Consider the following 17,458-nt stretch of genomic DNA (forward strand, 5'->3'; position numbering starts at 1 on the left):
GGGACGAGGACACTAAACACGGTGCTCACTGGAGCCCACAGACAAATAGAAGATTTGGATGTACCATTGAACAGTTTCTGAGTTAGGATCAAAGTAAAATTACTCTATCGTCTATATATGGGATGTATCGCTGCCTAGCGAGGGGTTCGTTTGGTTCGTTAAACTTGCTGAATCGTTGGAGTGCAGTTCCTTGAGTGACCACTAGTCACTCTCCGTTGATCGACGCGTTGAAAAGCCAAACTTTGCTGCAGGAGTCAACATATATGTACAACTTGGCTCCAAAAAAAAGGGTTTTGGTCTCCATGGCGAGCTGTATGAATGTGCGTATGACTTCATGAAGGTCAACCTGTTCTGAGTGTCCAAAAGGTGCTATGCAGGTCCGTCAACTACTTACTTCCCGAGTGTGTGTACGTGTTGTAAGGAATTTGCTTGTTTGCACACATTTCCAGCTGCCGAATAAACAGCTTCAGATCAACCCATAAAAAGATGTATTCCAGCTGGGAAGAAACAGGGATTGTTGGGGGGGTGAGGGTGCACGAGGTGGTAGGAAAGAGACACGAAGGGGTGAACTTAAGGAGATGGAGTTGTGCTAAACTGCAGGAGGACGACGTGACTGAGAAGCAGCGCGAATGGGAAAGGTCAGATGAATGCAAATTGAAAAACAGTGGTTATGATATAGTTTGTTGTGTTTTATAGGACTGCAATGTTGTGATGTCGACTATGAAACTGGGGGGGGTCACCTGCAGCTGATGTGGCGGCGCTGGGAAGCCTCGTCATGCAGTTGCATTATTTATTGTACTGATGCTCTCTCTACATCCTGGTATTTAAGTGTTTGTTGCAGACACAACAGCCCGAAAATTCACAAGCTTATTATTAGTAACAATTATCCTGGTTGCCATGCAACAGCAGGAGAATAACCAACATTTATGAGTTCCCTTTTTTTTTTTTTTTCATCAAAAATTTGTGGGGAAAAGAAACAAAGTTTGGCCTACGAGTCTCGTGGTTTGTAGCGTTGCAGAAGTTTATGGTAAATGTGCTCGTGACCTTAAACACGTGACAAGAGCTCGATAGGCGAAGTGATGCAGAAACTGCAGAGGTGTGAATAGCATATATGTAAATATAGGGTGCATATGCATCGATATGATATGCGGATTAGCCATGTGCTTTGTGTTTCTTAACATAAATACTCATGTGGAAGTACTGCCTTGGTAGGAAGTACAGTAGTGAAAACTGTGCTTGTAAGATTAAACTAGAAATACATGTCATGACGTCTCCAACAGTTTTAGCGCCTCCATGTGAAGTGGTGATGTGTCTGTGCGGACGTGGAAATGATTTGGGTCGGATTTGGGAATCCAAACATCTCCAGCCCGTCTGCATGGGTGTGTTGAAGTCACAGGAAGCTGCGGTTGTGATGGTGGTTCCCCGAGTCCTGCCGTTGTTGTTGTCCGTCTTCATGAATATTATTGTACAAAGGACACTTTAAAGTGTGATTTGGGGTCTTTCTCACCATGTCAAATTAATCTGGATGCAATCTATGTTTGATTTTGAACAATCCAAGTTTTTTGACCAATATTGAGATTCAGTATTGACTTTTCACTGGACTTCTAACATCTGCAGCAGCTTTATCACACCCATCCTCGGTGAAACAGGAGAGCATGTCATTAGTAGGTAGAGACTCTTCAACTTAACCGCCATTGAAGTGCAGGTAATGAAAGAGGGATGGCTCGTTCATCCCTCGTGACCTCAGCTCAGTTGTGTCCAAAAAAATAAACAACAAAACAAAATTCTTGAAGGGTAATTTGACTAAAATATGGCAGGCAGGTTACAGGACTGTCTCAGAAAATTAGAATATTGTGATAAAGTTCTTTATTTTCTGTAATGCAATTAAATAAACAAAAATGTCATGCATTCTGGATTCATTACAAATCAACTGAATTATTGCAAGCCTTTTATTATTTTAATATTGCTGATTATGGCTTACAGATTAAGATTCCCAGAATATTCAAATTTTTTAGATAGAATATTTGAGTTTTCTTAAGCTGTAAGCCATGATCAGCAATATTAAAATAATAAAAGGCTTGCAATATTTCAGTTGATTTGTAATGAATCCAGAATGTATGACATTTTTGTTTTTGAAATTGCATTACAGAAAATCAAAATATTCAAATTTTCTGAGACAGTCCTGTATGTCGAGTTTTGATAAGGTTTAGTTTAGCTGGACCCAAACACTACTGGATATCTGGCAATTAATTCACTTTCTTTTATTTCTTTAGCTGAGTGTTGGACCCTCACTGGTGGCCATGAACATCATCTCAAGCAATTCTGAAGTTAATTTTAGTTAAACCAGACATGACGGAAACCTCGACTTCGCTTACACTTAAAATTGAGTGTTTTTAAACTGATTTGTTCCTAGAAAGGAAATGTTTTTTAGACTAGATAATAGACTAGAGAGAGCCAGGACCGTACGTCATTCATTACATCACCAAAGAGGAAGCAGGAAATCCTTAATGAAATTTGCCTTAATAATGATGGCAAAAGACCTCAGAACAACAATGGAAAACAAATTATGGTATGTGGAGTTGAAGGTAAATAATCTATCATCATTTTGCTGCTTTAAAAAAAAAAAAGAAATGCACCGATTGCTATTTGTTGCCTTATTTCTGGTTTCTGTCTGCCTTGATGTCTGTTGCGTTTTTGATACATACTTTTTTCTTTAGTACCTGACTGCGACCGTATCAGTAGATACTCAAAGTCAAATGACGATCAGGACGTCTCCTATTTATTAAACATCCCAATCAGCATCTTTCGAGTTCCAGTCAGCACCCATAAGTATGGAAACGTGCACCATCCTCCTCGCCGCCTGGTTGGTGCGTTAAATCTCTGCCGGGGACTTTGACCTTCAGAGCGCTGATGGTGAGCTGGGAGAAAATCTGGAGTCATTTGATTCTCGTTCATTTCATCTCAGGAAATTGATTTGGAGAGTCAACGGCCTAGTCGGTAATGTCATTTGTGGCATTTATTGGTGTGTAAACTAAATACCTTTTCATGCACTCCTTGGTGATGTAAAGCAACTGCAGCGTTAAAAGCAGGGCTTTGAACTGGAGTGGAAACACAGCTGGGTTAAATAGCGAGGACAGCTCAGGAGAATAACGCTCCTCTCCATCCCCCGGGTTATAATTGTCTTCAATAGGCCTCCCGCTGACTTGAAATGGACGTATTGTCCACAGTTCTGGCCGCCTCTGTGGGATGAGCCTCTCCCCATCTCGCCATGCTGAGCCCTCGCCGGTCACATCCTCACGTAGTGGCTCCCCTTGCACAAGCAGAAAACTCGAGCGCACGCCATCGCGCATAAAATAAAAAAGAGACGTCATCGGGTGTCAGAAATAGATCTTATAAATAGAGGGAAAAAAGTGTTTTATATTTACAAGGGCTGATGTCACGGTTGGTGTAGATCCATGTCTGACGAATGGGGAGGCAGATGTGGCGGGAATCGGCTCCAGCTCCGTTATGTGGTATTTTTTTTCCTTCTTTTAAAAAAAAACATTATTTATTTTTTATTTTTTTGCTTTTTAAAGGAGCCGAGTTGAAACAGTTGCAGCTTTCGTCGTCTGTGTGGGTCTCTGTTGCTGCGTTTGTGTGTTTCTCGGCGGCAGAGGCATGCATACGGTGACGCTGCACTGGTTGCCAGGCAACACAGGAACGTGGGTGGAAGGATTTCCTGTCCTTAGGAAGCTTTGTTTATAAGTGTGGGGGGGGTTGTGGGGGGGTGAGAGTGTGTGTATGCACATATATGTGTGTGTGTGTGTGTGTGTGTGTGTGCAGATGTCTGTGTGCATTTCAGCTGTGTGCTTTGAGTACTTGTGTGTTTTAATGCACTCTTAGCCTCAAGTTAAAGTGCTACAGAAAAGTAATCTAAGACACACACACACACGCACACAGAAAAGATTGAAAAAGCCTTTTCTAGTCTGCTATGTTGGATTTGCGTTTCGTAACTCCTCTCAGCTCTTCTGCAACCCAAACACTCAACAACATGTCACCGGGCAGCCCCCCCCCCCCCCCGATGATGTCATCACCATACCACATTTTATGTCTCCTCTCGCACATGAGATTGTAATTATGCCCTGCATGCCGTTACAGCATCACACACACACGCGGCGTATCTCTGCGGGCGTCGGACCTTGTGATTACGTAATTGACATTGAATGAATGGCATGACGTCAGCCGGGCTCTTGCTGATTCTCCCGTCTTTGTGGAAAGCTGCAGTGATGTCACGAGTGATGCAACCGTACACGAAAAAAGAAGTGATGAAAAGACGAAGCCTTTAAAAGGCAACACATGGAGGCTCGCTTCAGCCTCCGGAGAAGGAGCGTCTGCTTGAAATGAATCCCATGAATCCTGTGTCTTACAACTCCATCGCCTCGGTGACCTCCGCCCGCAACCGTCTGACCTTTCGTTGATTCTCATCCTGAGGCTCGTTGACACTCTCAGGCAGCCGGTGAATGAAAGGAGGGAAGAGATGATGTTAGGTCATCTCCACCCATGCTCTGCATCTTTTTCTCTTTTTTTTTTCTAGCAAAAGAAAAGTTTTGAAAATGTTTGTCCTTCAGCAATGCAGCTTTTACCTTCGTGCCTTCTCTATTTGGGTCCGGATGGGAGAACTGGGGGATTTCTTTTTCCCTCTTCCTACTCTTTCTCTCCGTAAACCTGAGACTTCAGGGTTCAAAAATGGCGCTTTTCTACTAGGGGTCTAATGTGCCGAGTAGATACTGGCACATTCTGTAACTACTCTGCCAAGGTTCTAAGTAGCTGAGTCGGGCTGAATCTGACGTCATCACACTGCAGGCCACCGATTGGTCGGAGGGTTGGAGTCAGACGTCTGAGTCAGGAGGTGGAAATCAGTGAAAGAGCGACTCGCAGCTTCTTGTTCATTTTATTCGACCAGCAATGGCAGCACAAAAGTCTGTTTGGTGATCCAACTCTGAGGTGCAGATGTTCATAAACCTGGTGGCTGAGGAGAGAATTAAAAAGGGATCTAGACGGAGATAAGGAACGACCAGATCTTCCAGGAGCTCTGTCACTTCATAGCTGCTTGCGGCTCCAGCTGACTTTTCAGCAGTGCCGAGACAAACAAACAAAAAAAAAATCGTCGCCGCTTGAACCTTCTCTCACTCTAATTTTTTAACTTGATATCGAACACAAGCCACAGACCCAGCAGCACATCTACCATCTCCTCCAGTTTCTACATCTTTAGTGTTGTTTTCTTCTTCGTTTCCATCACACAATCCAATACATCACAGCAGCTTCGCTCCAACCCGCCTACTTCTGATCTGAGTATTGAAAAGAAACGAGGGCAAGGCGAGTCGTGTCGGGCTGAGTAGGTACTAGTGTAAAAGCGCCAAAAGTGAGAGGCAACAAACGCAAACGCAAATTATGCAGATTTTTCCTAAATAAACTGATTAGTGTCAGCTCAGCCCGGTTAAGTCCAAACCACAAACGGAGCGTTGCACATTCCTCCGGCCCGGGCGGAAAAGCTTAACGGGACCGTTGGGTACCGAAAAACACGCTCATGAGGGCTCAAACGGATGAAAACCGCAGCTACGGGACAACAGTGGTTGTGTACGTACTGTACACTCGTCGTAGCGAGTCAAACGTGCCCCCCCCGCCCCCCCAACCCCAGAGGAGTCTGAGGGCGTTAGTCAGCGTCTGTGTGTCCATGCGTGGGCCTTTTCCCTGGCAGCGTGAGGGGAAAAAATACCTTCCCATATGATGTAAACACCAAGGTCCCTGTGTGTGTGTGTGTGTGTGTGTGTGTGTTTGTGTGTGTGTGTGTGTGTGTGTGTGCTCACAAGTCCGCGCCCCTCAGTGTGACTGGCGTTCTCCGAGATAGGAAACGCTCTCTGTGTCAGTTTTCTAAATTATTCCACGACGCCGTGCAGTTTCTTTCTCTGAAGATAAGTTCGTCTGCCGTCTCTCTGCTTTGTTCGGGGGGGAGCGAGGCGGCGAGGACTGAGGAGTCGGGGGGGGCTGACATGTGACACATCGTCCTGGAGACGGCTTGAGGGGGGGGGGGGGGATAACTCCAGATTTAACTCGATTTATTAAAAATAGATAAATAAATAAATAAATAAATAAAGCCAAACAAGTGGACTTTATTATATTTAATGTTTCATAGAAGATAAAATTACTGAATCTTCAGCAGATTCAGAAGCTTCAGCCCCCCCCCCACCCCCAGGCATGGGATGTGATTCATAACAGGAGAAGTTCATTTTAAAGTAAATGTTTTTCGCTTTTGATAAAGATCCGTGTGACCTAATGTAGAATCGGAGTGAACAAACTGTGATACGTTGAGTTTCCTCATATTTATTGGTGATTTGTTCTGACTGTACGTGGTTGGGGGTTTGATTCTGTAAGGACTGTATCATTGATTACATTTGAATCCTGATTTCAGTTCTGACCACAATGATCAGATACAAGGAAATCGAGATGAAAAAAAACTGTTTTTATCAGTTATTCTGAATGATGGGCAACTCGACTTGACCTTTTAGTGTACGACATAAAGTTTGACATGAAATAGTATTAAACTTTGGAATTTAGTTGTTTGTTCTAGTCCTATTGAAGTCGTGTTGGTGTTTCTGGCTGAAATGGTTATGAGGGATCACTTGAACAGCTCTCGCTACACGTGGGCCAAAATCTATTTAATTTTGTCCAAAATTGATCGTTTTCAAAAGTTTGATAAATGCAGCTTAAAAGGTCAATGAATTATCATTTTCAATATTGACCATATAGATTATATATAAATATATATTTTTTTTTTGGGCCAGATTAGAGGCAACCTTGAAAAAAATTGATTGACAGGAATCTGCTGTTAGCGTTATGCTACTATTCATTCACACTTCAGACCACGAGCAGCATCGTCACAGATTTTTTTAAACAATAAATATCAATGAAAAGACTTCCCTTATATGGACTTATGACGAGCTAGTACTGCTAAATAGTCGTAGCGCTAGATGCCACTGGGTACGGCAGCTCTACGGTCCGGTTTCACTGTGGAGATCTTTCAAACTGGAACTTCTGCCTGAAGACGGTTCAGATCGCTTCCTAAAGCTCTCTAGATCAGGGGTTCTTAACCTTTCTGACCTTGGGGCCCAATTTTTTCAGTACAGAGTGGCCCGGGGCCCGTTAAATATTAACACTGTATAGCAGCGAAGGTCCAGAACATCATAATAAATAGCCTCAAGTAGCCTCATAGTTGTATCAACATCTGCATCTGACTGTTATATTAAAAAAGTACATATTTGCCCATTAACATGTGTAACTTCAATTACACATTTTTTTCTCTTAAAAATAAAATAAATAAATAAGATTTTATTTTATTTTTCAAATGCTATCTTATTTTATTTCTTTACCAGCAGTTTGAATTTCCCCTTTTCTTTGTTAATTGTCTCAACACATTTTTATAATAAATTAATATAAACACATCTTAGCAATTTAAAAGTTTTGCAGTTTTTCTTTCTTCCCCTTAATCTTATGCCCTCACTTTCTGTCGTTCAGTGAGAGAACTGAGCTCTAATTTCTCCTGTCAGGATTTTAAATCTGGGCTGGATGGTGTCAGGTTCTCATATGCATGTGGAGGTGCTCATTGATGAACCTGGAACGATATTTAGTTTTAATTATGTTCATTGTGGAGAAAGCTGCTTCACAGCTGTATGTGGACCCAAACATGTTTAAGATGGTCAGCTTATTTTCTGTGACTTCAGTTCAGACTTGAGTGGATATGTTTGATGAAAAACTTGTTTCAGTGGCGTTTTACTTTCGCACTTTGAACGCCACGGTCTCTGAACGTATGAGACACTGGTTTTGTCCCAGTGGGAAGACTGAACCAGGATGAATCTGTCCATTCCGGGTTGAACTTCCCTTTCCACCTGTTAGGCTTCTCATCTCTGTAAGAGTCAAGCCAATTACTTACTAAGTAACTTACTAAGTTTTATTTACATTAATAAGTTGTCAGGACTGCGCGTGTCGGATTTCATCCGAGCCTGATCAGCTGAGACGGCCGGGCATATAATACATCCATGGGCAGAACCCGCAGCTCTCTGGCCGCTGCAGCAGAGTCACTTTCCGATGCTTTTGCGAGCCCGAAAAACAGTCCAGTCCAGCAGACACATCTACATGTACAATCCTTCAGCAGTAACGATGGAGCCCACCGCCCGAGCGGCACCGACCTCCCCGGCCGCGGGCACGCGCCGGGATAAATGATCACGCCGCGCTCGCTCGCTCTGGGCGCAGACCCAAGTAATCGATCCCTGATCCTGGCGGATCTAAACCTACTCTGTGCAAAATGAAGGATTTTCTCTATAAATACACACAATTTATCTTACTATTACACCTAGAGCTAGCTGAGGGTCTTCTTCTCCTCATTTGGTCGGGAGTTGCTATGCAGTCCCGCGGCCCTCGCGGCCCACACGTACAAAACTTTTACAAAAACTTTTTTCGCGGCCCACTAGATGGCGCTCGCGGCCCAAGTGTGGGCCGCGGCCCTATGGTTAAGAATCACTGCTCTAGATTGATTAGCTACATCCTTCACAGGTGATGTTGTTCACGTCGGTGAACTCTTGATGACTTAGCAGGACTGCGGTTCACAGCGGCCGGTGTGGTGCCGCGGTTTTCAAAATTATTGTACAGTATCAATTAAAAACAATTAGATAAAGAAGATTTATTTTTATTTTATATTGCAATTTCACTCTGGGTTTCTTTATTTCTGGCATCAATGAGACCAATGTCATCCTTTATCGCCATCAGGAGGTCAAAAAAAGTTAATAAAAGTCCTTAAAATGTTTAAATGTTGCTCTTCCCCATTTGAAAGTCATTGATCAAAGCGTCTTTTTCCTGCCGCTCTAACCAGCGCAACATCTCGGCTGACGTCCCTTGTAGTTCCTCTGTACTGACACATCAGATTATTGCAGCTATGACATAAACCAATCAGTCACGACGTTAAAACTAATGACAAGCGAAGGGAATGTCACAGATCATCTCGCTTCAATTTAGCAGCATTTTGGGAATCTGTAGGACCTGCCATTCAGGCAGATGTCATTTTGATGCCTACTTATCACCCCGTCGGTGTCAACGGGACACTTGAACAAGCTGACCCGGAAAGTTAAAGACGGGCTTTCTGCAGCACCATATGTATTTTGATGATATTTATGTCTAAATATTGGATGCAAGTGAAAGTGTGATGACAGTGGACACCTGAAGGCCTCTAACTGGACTCAGACTCTGCTCATCTGACTGGATTTCAGGCGACTATATAAGACTTATAATGTACGGGAACTTTGTCTTGTATGTCAAAAAAAAACTAAATGCACACTTAGTTTGTCATATGACATGAAATGATCCTGAACTTGGGTTAGCATGGAAGGTAACGGTCGAGAGAATGTGTCACAGGTCTGTTTGGCAGCTCAACGTGGATTTATATACTTTTTTTGGTTAAGAAATGCGCACTTTCTTTCCGATCTTATTCCAAAATATACTTGGTAATAATCAATACGGATTCTAATATCTGTAGACAAAAAAGTACATTATTCCAACCCTTCAAATAACTTGAAAGGAGTTGCTTTTTCAATAGTAAAATCTTAAGTGTTTGATTTTTGAATTAATTTTATTTTTTTGTCATTTCCCTGCTCGTGAAATACAGATTACAGTCGTTTTTTAAATCCAGCGCTTGTAATTTCTATTAAAAGGTTGTGACCTCTGAGTGCAAAATTTTTTTGACTTTATAACCGGAGCATTTTCATTGAAGTGAACACGGTTTGCTCTGCACAACCTCTCACAGCGGTGGCTCCAACTGTCCTCGCCATTTGGACATCACGCATTCGAAATAAGGCCCGTAGGTTCACTGCATACACCTGCCATCAATTAACACGATTCTGATTGAAAGTGGATAAAAGTCAACTTTTGCTGAACTATTTGCTTGAATGTTCAAGTTTGCAAAGGAACGGCGAGACCTGAGAATCAGGAGAGCAATATAAAAGACCATCGATCATCCAGAGAACACCATATCGTTTGTTGATCACATTAAAGATGTGACATTTATCTCCTTTTTCCATGTTTATGTTTCATTTAAATGAGAAGTTGCAAGTTCCTGAGGTCTTGATAAAATGTCTTGACCAGATTTGACCGGATTTGATCAAAATACCAGAGTACAAAAGCTCCCTTTTCAGCCATTTCCGTAGTGTTCATGGCAGACAGTTCCAGGGGGCGGGGTCAGTCCCTTGACTGAGGTGCAATGAATCCAGCATGTTGTGAAAGTTGGGTGAAGATCAATAATTCCACTCTCGTCCGTCTCTGTGATGTCACAGAATCCTGCACATCTGATTGGTTCTTCGAATGACATCTTCTATGACCTACTCGACCCTAAACTGAACGTTAAGGCTGTTTTTTTTTTGTTTTCAAAAACAGGAATCAATTACACATTTACATTGAGTATTAACATTATTTCTGTATGGCAATCTACAATATATACGATATTTGACACCATAAAAATACTGTGCATCTTGATGGAATGAGTAAAAGATATACAGTCTACCTCCTAGGATGTTTTTCTTGATTTAAGGACAGAACATTTACACAATTCAGTAGAGTAGAAGTAAATCGGCTATGGTCCTCTGGGAGCCTGAATATGGTAACATGGGGGGAGACTTTTATAATCACTGAAAGTATTTTTGACATGGTGTCAAAATAATTCAACCAAAAGCGAGAAAGTAGTGGGCAAGAGTAGAACAGTAGAACATATGGGTTAAATTGCAGGATGAGGCATGACATTTGTCGCATTTGTCAGTGATACTGGGATAAATTTGTGAGAGTCAAGCTTTCCAAAAGTGGACTCTAAACAGTACTTTAAACTGTATAAGTGTAAGACGAGCGCAGGATGAACTTGTGTAAGTTAAGACTGTTTTTGAGTTGTTGGTGACTTCAGACACCCAAATAAATGACGTCAAGAGTTTCTATATGTCTTTCTAGCAGCAGCAACAAGCTGATGAGCTTGAATTTCGCACGTCGTATCCATCGGTGAGTCATGAATCAGCACATCCGTCGTGTTTCGAGACCCTGCTGGGAAACAATATGTCAGCATATTCATCACCACCACATCCAGTTCTGGTCCGGACCACACAGGAACTGACACATGATATCAGGGTCCCACGTGTGTTTGCTGCCAGGCAACTTTGTCGCAGTCCCCCCCCCCCCCCCCCGTCTGACCTTCCGACCCAGCCAGCTCCGGTGCCGCCGTGCCCTTGTCGCACTCGTTTGTGCATATCAGCTAAGAGCAGCTGTGATTTCACTCAGGTTTGGACGAGCGCGTCTGCAGGTTTATTTGTGTGTGTTATGTTCGCGAGACGCCGCCGTCGCTGCTCATCCGCACACACACACACACACACACACACACACCCACGACAACATAATATGGCACACTGACACCTCTGTAGCGTGATAACAGAACATAGACTCAGTCATCCAGAGCGCTTCCCCGACAAACACACACACACACATGCACACACACACACATGCACTCAGCCCTGTTGTCAGATTGCAGCCGAAAATAGCGAGCTGAGCAGTCATTCCCCTGAAGATCCATTCATGTAAAATACTGTTATTCAAACCTCCCTCCCCTTTGATCAATAGTCTTATTCATCTCTCTTTTGACTGCTAAACCAAACAGGCCTCGTCTCCCGCTTCCCCCGCGAGAGGCTCTCCGTAGGCGCATGTGCCTTCCCCGCCGCTCGTCTCCGTGAGAGAGGAATGCCCTTGGCCCGTCCGACCCGCCTGCTCCCGCCGAGCCCTCCGCGGCTCGGGCTCCAGCCAATCACGGGCCTCGGCGGTTAATGACATCATTTAGCCAGAGTATCTCCAGGACTGGCCCCCCTGGAGGTGACTCGGAGAGGGAGAGGGCTCTTATTGTTATGAAGATTAAGTGTTATATGAAAGGCTATCAGAGGAGAGCCCCTTAATGAAAGTGGAGTACGGTGGCGGGCGGATGGAAGAAGTAGGAGTGGAGTAAGACTGGAGATAAGGACGGACAGGGGGGGGGGTTTAGGTGGAAGAGGACAGCAAACGTAATAGAAAGTAAAAGAGCAAGAGGGAATTCAGGGCTGAATATTTAGCAGCTGTGTCCAGACTTGCTGACTCCGGGTGTTCATGCTCTGAATGTGCTATGAGTGGGAGACGATGTGCACAGGGAAGAGCGATGTTTGAGTGAATGCATCCAGATTTTAACGTTTCTTTCTTTTTTTTTTTTGTCCTCTTCTGTTCTGCATTCATATGTGGGTGCATGCAGGAATGCACGCCTGTGTGTGCAAGTTTCCCTCGCCGCTCGGTGTGCGAGTGGAACGCCCTGCCTCAGAGGAAAATTCCACCCTTAGCTGCTCCTACGCCGCTGTAAATCATCCCGCTGAATCGTCCAACGTATTCTCACCCATTTTTGTAAAAAAAGAAAAAAGGCAAAGTCCTTGTTTGGCTTTTTTTTTCTTTTCCTTTTTACATCCTTCACGTTTTTAACTGCATTTCCCAGAATGCCCTTCTGGCAAAACGTCTTTTTACTGCCACAGGAGAACGTGACGCCACTTGTTGACTTTCATCTGGCTCGGGTGTGTTCTTGCCCTTTTAAATGCGCCACGTGAGCTGGAAAATTGGCCCTGTGATGGATTTCAGCAAGAATGTTCACCGTCTCCGTAAATCGTGGTCTTTTGAAACGACGCCGAGGTCCAAAAAACCTCATATTTCCTTTTGTAGATTCAGCAGCACGACTCCCACGTGGAGTTGTGTTAAGTTTTGCGAGCGCTTAAGATTTAACCGTATTGTTCTGCTTGTTCAAGGCTTTCTCTCTTTTTTTTTCTCTCTTTTATTTGGAGCAAATACAAACTTATTCAATTACTGCGGGTTCCACCGGAGAGCTGAAGTGTGTGATATTGTTTCGCAGTTTTCTCTGCCCTTTCAAGAACTTGATTAGGGAGGAAACACTGGAGACCTGGGTTTTTATTTGCCCGTCGAGCTGACGCCTTTAGCTGTAGGCTCTGATATTTCTCCAGAGCACTGACTGAAACTAACTTTTTGACTCGCCCACTAAATGCCATCCAACGAAAAAAAAAAAAAGAAAACAACAACAAACAAATAAAACAAATCTCCCAGGGAGCATTTTCACCAGGCGGTCAGCTATCATCACGTAATGATATCCTGTTACGCAGGTGTCTGGAGGACGTTTCCTCCATTTATCCATCTGGTCTTGAGGAGGAACTGACGGGAATCTGCTCGTATGAAGGGATGCAGATAAAGACGGATGGGCGGCGGAAGGATGCAGCGACTAAAACAAAACAAAAAAAAAAGAAATCCAGAGCAATAGAGAGAACATCGTAAATAATAATCGTTTCAAGTTAGAACTGCATTAATATCAATTCAGTCCTGTGATGGGCTGGGAATGGGTCCAGGTTGTACCCCGCCTCCGGTCCTGTGACAGCTGGGACGGGATCCAGCCACCAGTTGGACCCCTTTCAACCGGTCTTAAAACCATCACTATCATCGGTGTTCTTTTGGCAAAGGAAGGAGGGGGGGGGATGGGGGGGGCTCAGACTTTTGAGTAATTTCCTGAAGTGATGCTCAGAAAACCACAAGAACAAACGGCTGCTGCTCCGGGATCGAGGCCGAGGAAGTCGGGAGGAGGCGAACCACGAGTGCCCTCTTGAAGTCTGCGGCTAACGAGGAAGGATCGTTAGGTGTTTTCACAGAGGGGATGCCAGCCCCCTCCCCCCTTGTTCCTCCCACACACCACCCCTGGCTATAGGGATGAAGTAAAAACTGAGATAAAAGATCAGAGAGCCCTTAATAGGAACTACATTGTGTGTTGCCCCCCGCCCCCCGAATCTCCCGTGTTCTCCACACCAGGAGCAAAACAGCCTTTGATTAATATCTGCAAAGACATTTGAGACTTATAAAGAGCAGCAATTTAGCCAGGTGTGCTATCTTAAATCAGGTGTGGTATCTGGGGGGGCCGGGGATGCCTGCAGTGGTTATCAGCTGGATTTGAAACACCGAATGAATTTCTAGCATATTTCCTAGTTTTCGCTCTTAAGTTCTGACCTGCTGATTTCCTGTCCAACTATAACGAGACACGAGGCCTGAACTAAAAATAAAGTGCAGCAGTGGATTTACAAGGTTGTTTGGTGTCTTTTAACAGGGTATCTGCGATATCTGGATGTCGATTCGCCGTGTCGACATCCAGTTTTCAGGATTAGGATCCAGATGTTTGATTTATTTTTAAACAACCAACTTCATAATTCAGAGTGCTCCCTAACTGTGAACTTCTCTTCTCAGTCTCTCGGTCACGCGATGCATTCACTTGTTTCGGTGTGTGCAGCCGTCTCGCTTGTGTTTGGACCTCCCTGGTTCACAGTGCACGCCGCCACATGACCCCACCCCATCTCACGTGTCGGCGATGGAAGGGTGTATAGCATCGCTGACCGTCCGCTTGGACCTCAGTGATGTCCGGCACCGCTGAACTGAGTCGTCGGTTCTGTGTGTTGCGTCACTAAACCCCCTCCCCTTTGTACCTCGTGAAAATCATGTTAAAAACAAATATAAAAACATTATTTTCACGAGGTACAAAGAGGAATGGGTTTAGTGGCCTTTAGGGGCCTGCAGATAACACTATTGGGTGAATGGGTAGATCTGTGTATATTTATGTACAGAAGTGGGCAGCAAAGTATATATATATATATATATATATATGTAGATATAGATATATATATCTATATATATATAGATATAGATAGATAGTGTAAATAAGTATATTTATATTAATATCTATATGGGCATATGTGTACAAATATATAAAATATTCAACTATGTGTATGTATGTATGTGTGTGAGTATAATGACAGTATATAATAGTAATAATAATAATAATAATAATAATAATACTGTTACTTACCAGTGTGAGTACAGTGTGTGAATAATTATAAATACAGGTTAAATGATCAGGGAAAATTAAAAATTAAAAAAAATAAAATAAATCAAATCAAATCAAAAACTTCCATCAAATTAGTTTTGATCAGTCAGGGAGACCTCTGATCGGTTGTTTACGGAACCTGAACCAAGGATTTTCAAGCCCCCCTCGTTTGATCTTGTACACCCCTCGTTCACGATCTCGCGAACCTCTCATTTGGTCCTCGCTCAGGTTTGGTTCCTGGGATTTTTGTGCAGCTTTCGCCAGCTTTGGTGCTTTACGGACCTATTCGGTGGGCCGATGCCTGCAAAAACCGAAGGCAAAGCTTCGAATATTGATCTTCTGCTGAAGCCCATGAAATTGTAATCAAACTACTCCTAGTTATAGTCATCTGATCTACTATTACATCAGTTAGGTGGTGGAGTCATACCTTTCTAATCAAATATATACATGATCTTTATTTTAGAGTGGATATTTTGACTCCAGTGGATCTGCTCCATCCTTATCTCGCTTCTTTATTTTTTCTTTTGTGAAGCTGTTTGCAAGGAATCTTGGGGAAGAGAAAACAAGAAGTACGAGCCATATTAGGATTATCACCTCATCCGTTCACCTTGGTGCACAGATCCCTAGTCTGGGGGGGATATCCAGTTCTTATCTGTCCACATCTTAAGTCTGCGGTTGTCTCTTTTTCTCTCTGCATGCATGTGGGTATGGTGGAACCATGCGTCAAATCCCGTCTTCCCCCGAGTTACACGTCTAATCACAGCGCCATCACTCCTCATCCCTAATTCTGTTGGCAGGACCTGTCAAACAGCATACGCTGAAGGAAGGGGGTGACTTTGAATTGCTGCTAATGACCGTAGGATACAACCACCCTCTCCGTTGTACTACCCCCCCCTCACTCCCTCGCGCTTTTCTTTTCTTGCGCATTCCTGTCATTTGCACTTATGGTCATCCTCGTTCTTGTTCACCGCTGCCCCCGGGGTCTGCTGATTAGAAACAACAACAAACCAGTGGAAACAAGCAGTTGGTACCTATTGTATTCTGTAAAACAAAAGAGGATGGGGAGGATGATGGACCGGAGAGCAGAGTGGTCAAGGGTTCATTGTGAAGAGCAGATTTGGTCAAAATGGCACTCTCTTCTTGCTTTACTTATCACATTGAGGCCAAGTAAGAATTGGCATTCAGACGAATCGAGACTCAGATGGGGAAACATACAAATTCAGCGTACGATCTTAGCCGAGACGCTGCTTTGTAGGCAGTCCAACAGGCAGCACTCGAGCATCAAACGAACAGGCCCGCTGCCAAAACCATTTAAATCTTGACCAAACAAAGCAGAGACGGCTCATCGTTGAGCCCGCCACCGTCATTAACCCTTCACACTTACCAAAGGATGCTCTAGTTTTTAAATCATTTTGAAGTCTGCACAATGAAGAGGACGATAAGTACACAAAGGCCTTTTTTTTTTTTTTTATTCAGCCAGACAAAGTTGATGAAATGCATTCTGGTGCTGAGAAACAACGGTTTTCCACTAGTTTTAAGATGTGTAAAAGGAGCCGAGGAAAACGAGAGCCAGCGTATTCTTGTGTGTGAAAAGACAATTGTGAGAGTGTAGGTGGACAGCGTCGAGCGAGGAATGTGAAGCTGATGAGAGACAGAGCTAAATCGGCTGCGTTTCTACAGCCGCCGCCAGGAAAGGAGAGTTACGGCGAGAGTGACCCGAGATAACTTTTATAAAATGAACGTAATCAAGTATTTGCATGAAAATGGCATCAACTCGCCTTTCTTGGCAAAAAGGGAAAAACTTGACCCGAATGTAACTGGAGGAGACCAAGCTTTCATGAATTTAAAAGTTTTCCTTTCCTTTCATCTCGAATGGTTCAAAAATCACCCTGGAAAGGTTTTGAACTTGCTTCAGAGAGGTGATCCATCACAGCGAGCACCCCGCAGGGACTGTTTTTTTGTTTGTTTTTTGTGTTTTTCTTGCTTAAGCCTTAATATTTCAGTGAGACGCCCATCTTTCCATCTTTGACACGAGCGTGATCGTCAGGACTCGGTTTCACGGCAGCCCGTCCAGTCGCTCCACTTCAGCATTTCCACCTCATCTCTGATGGGGACGGGTCATCCTGCAGGGGGGAGGTGGACCGTCTGTTGTCATGGTTACAGCATCAACAACCTTGATGGTGGACTTCTCAAAGCTCTTTCTCTGTGACCCTCCGGTGACCTCTGGGGTGTCCATCCGCTCCCTGGGCTCCATAGGGCTGGGTGATGTGACCTCAAATCAATATTACGATAAATTGTGAAGTTTTAACTCGATAACGATAAATGCGATGGTATTGTACCTTTTGTCGCTACTTTCATGAGGCATTTAAACCCTCCCAGTGTCCCATCGACTCTTCTCCAGAAAGAACAAATTCGACTTTATCGAATAGACTGTTTTATTTATTCTATAGGTCAATATAGGTCAAA

At 43.7% G+C, this 17,458-nt stretch overlaps 1 protein-coding gene across 2 annotated transcripts in view; it reads left to right on the forward strand.

The window, feature by feature from the left end:
* Window positions 1-17,458, forward strand: part of LOC133464526 (forkhead box protein N3-like) — an 81,610-nt gene that overhangs the window by 3,274 nt on the left and 60,878 nt on the right. The gene's annotated exons all lie outside the window — the stretch shown is intronic.

The sequence above is a fragment of the Cololabis saira genome, chromosome 18, assembly GCF_033807715.1.
Source record: "Cololabis saira isolate AMF1-May2022 chromosome 18, fColSai1.1, whole genome shotgun sequence".
NCBI classification, from domain to species: domain Eukaryota; kingdom Metazoa; phylum Chordata; class Actinopteri; order Beloniformes; family Belonidae; genus Cololabis; species Cololabis saira.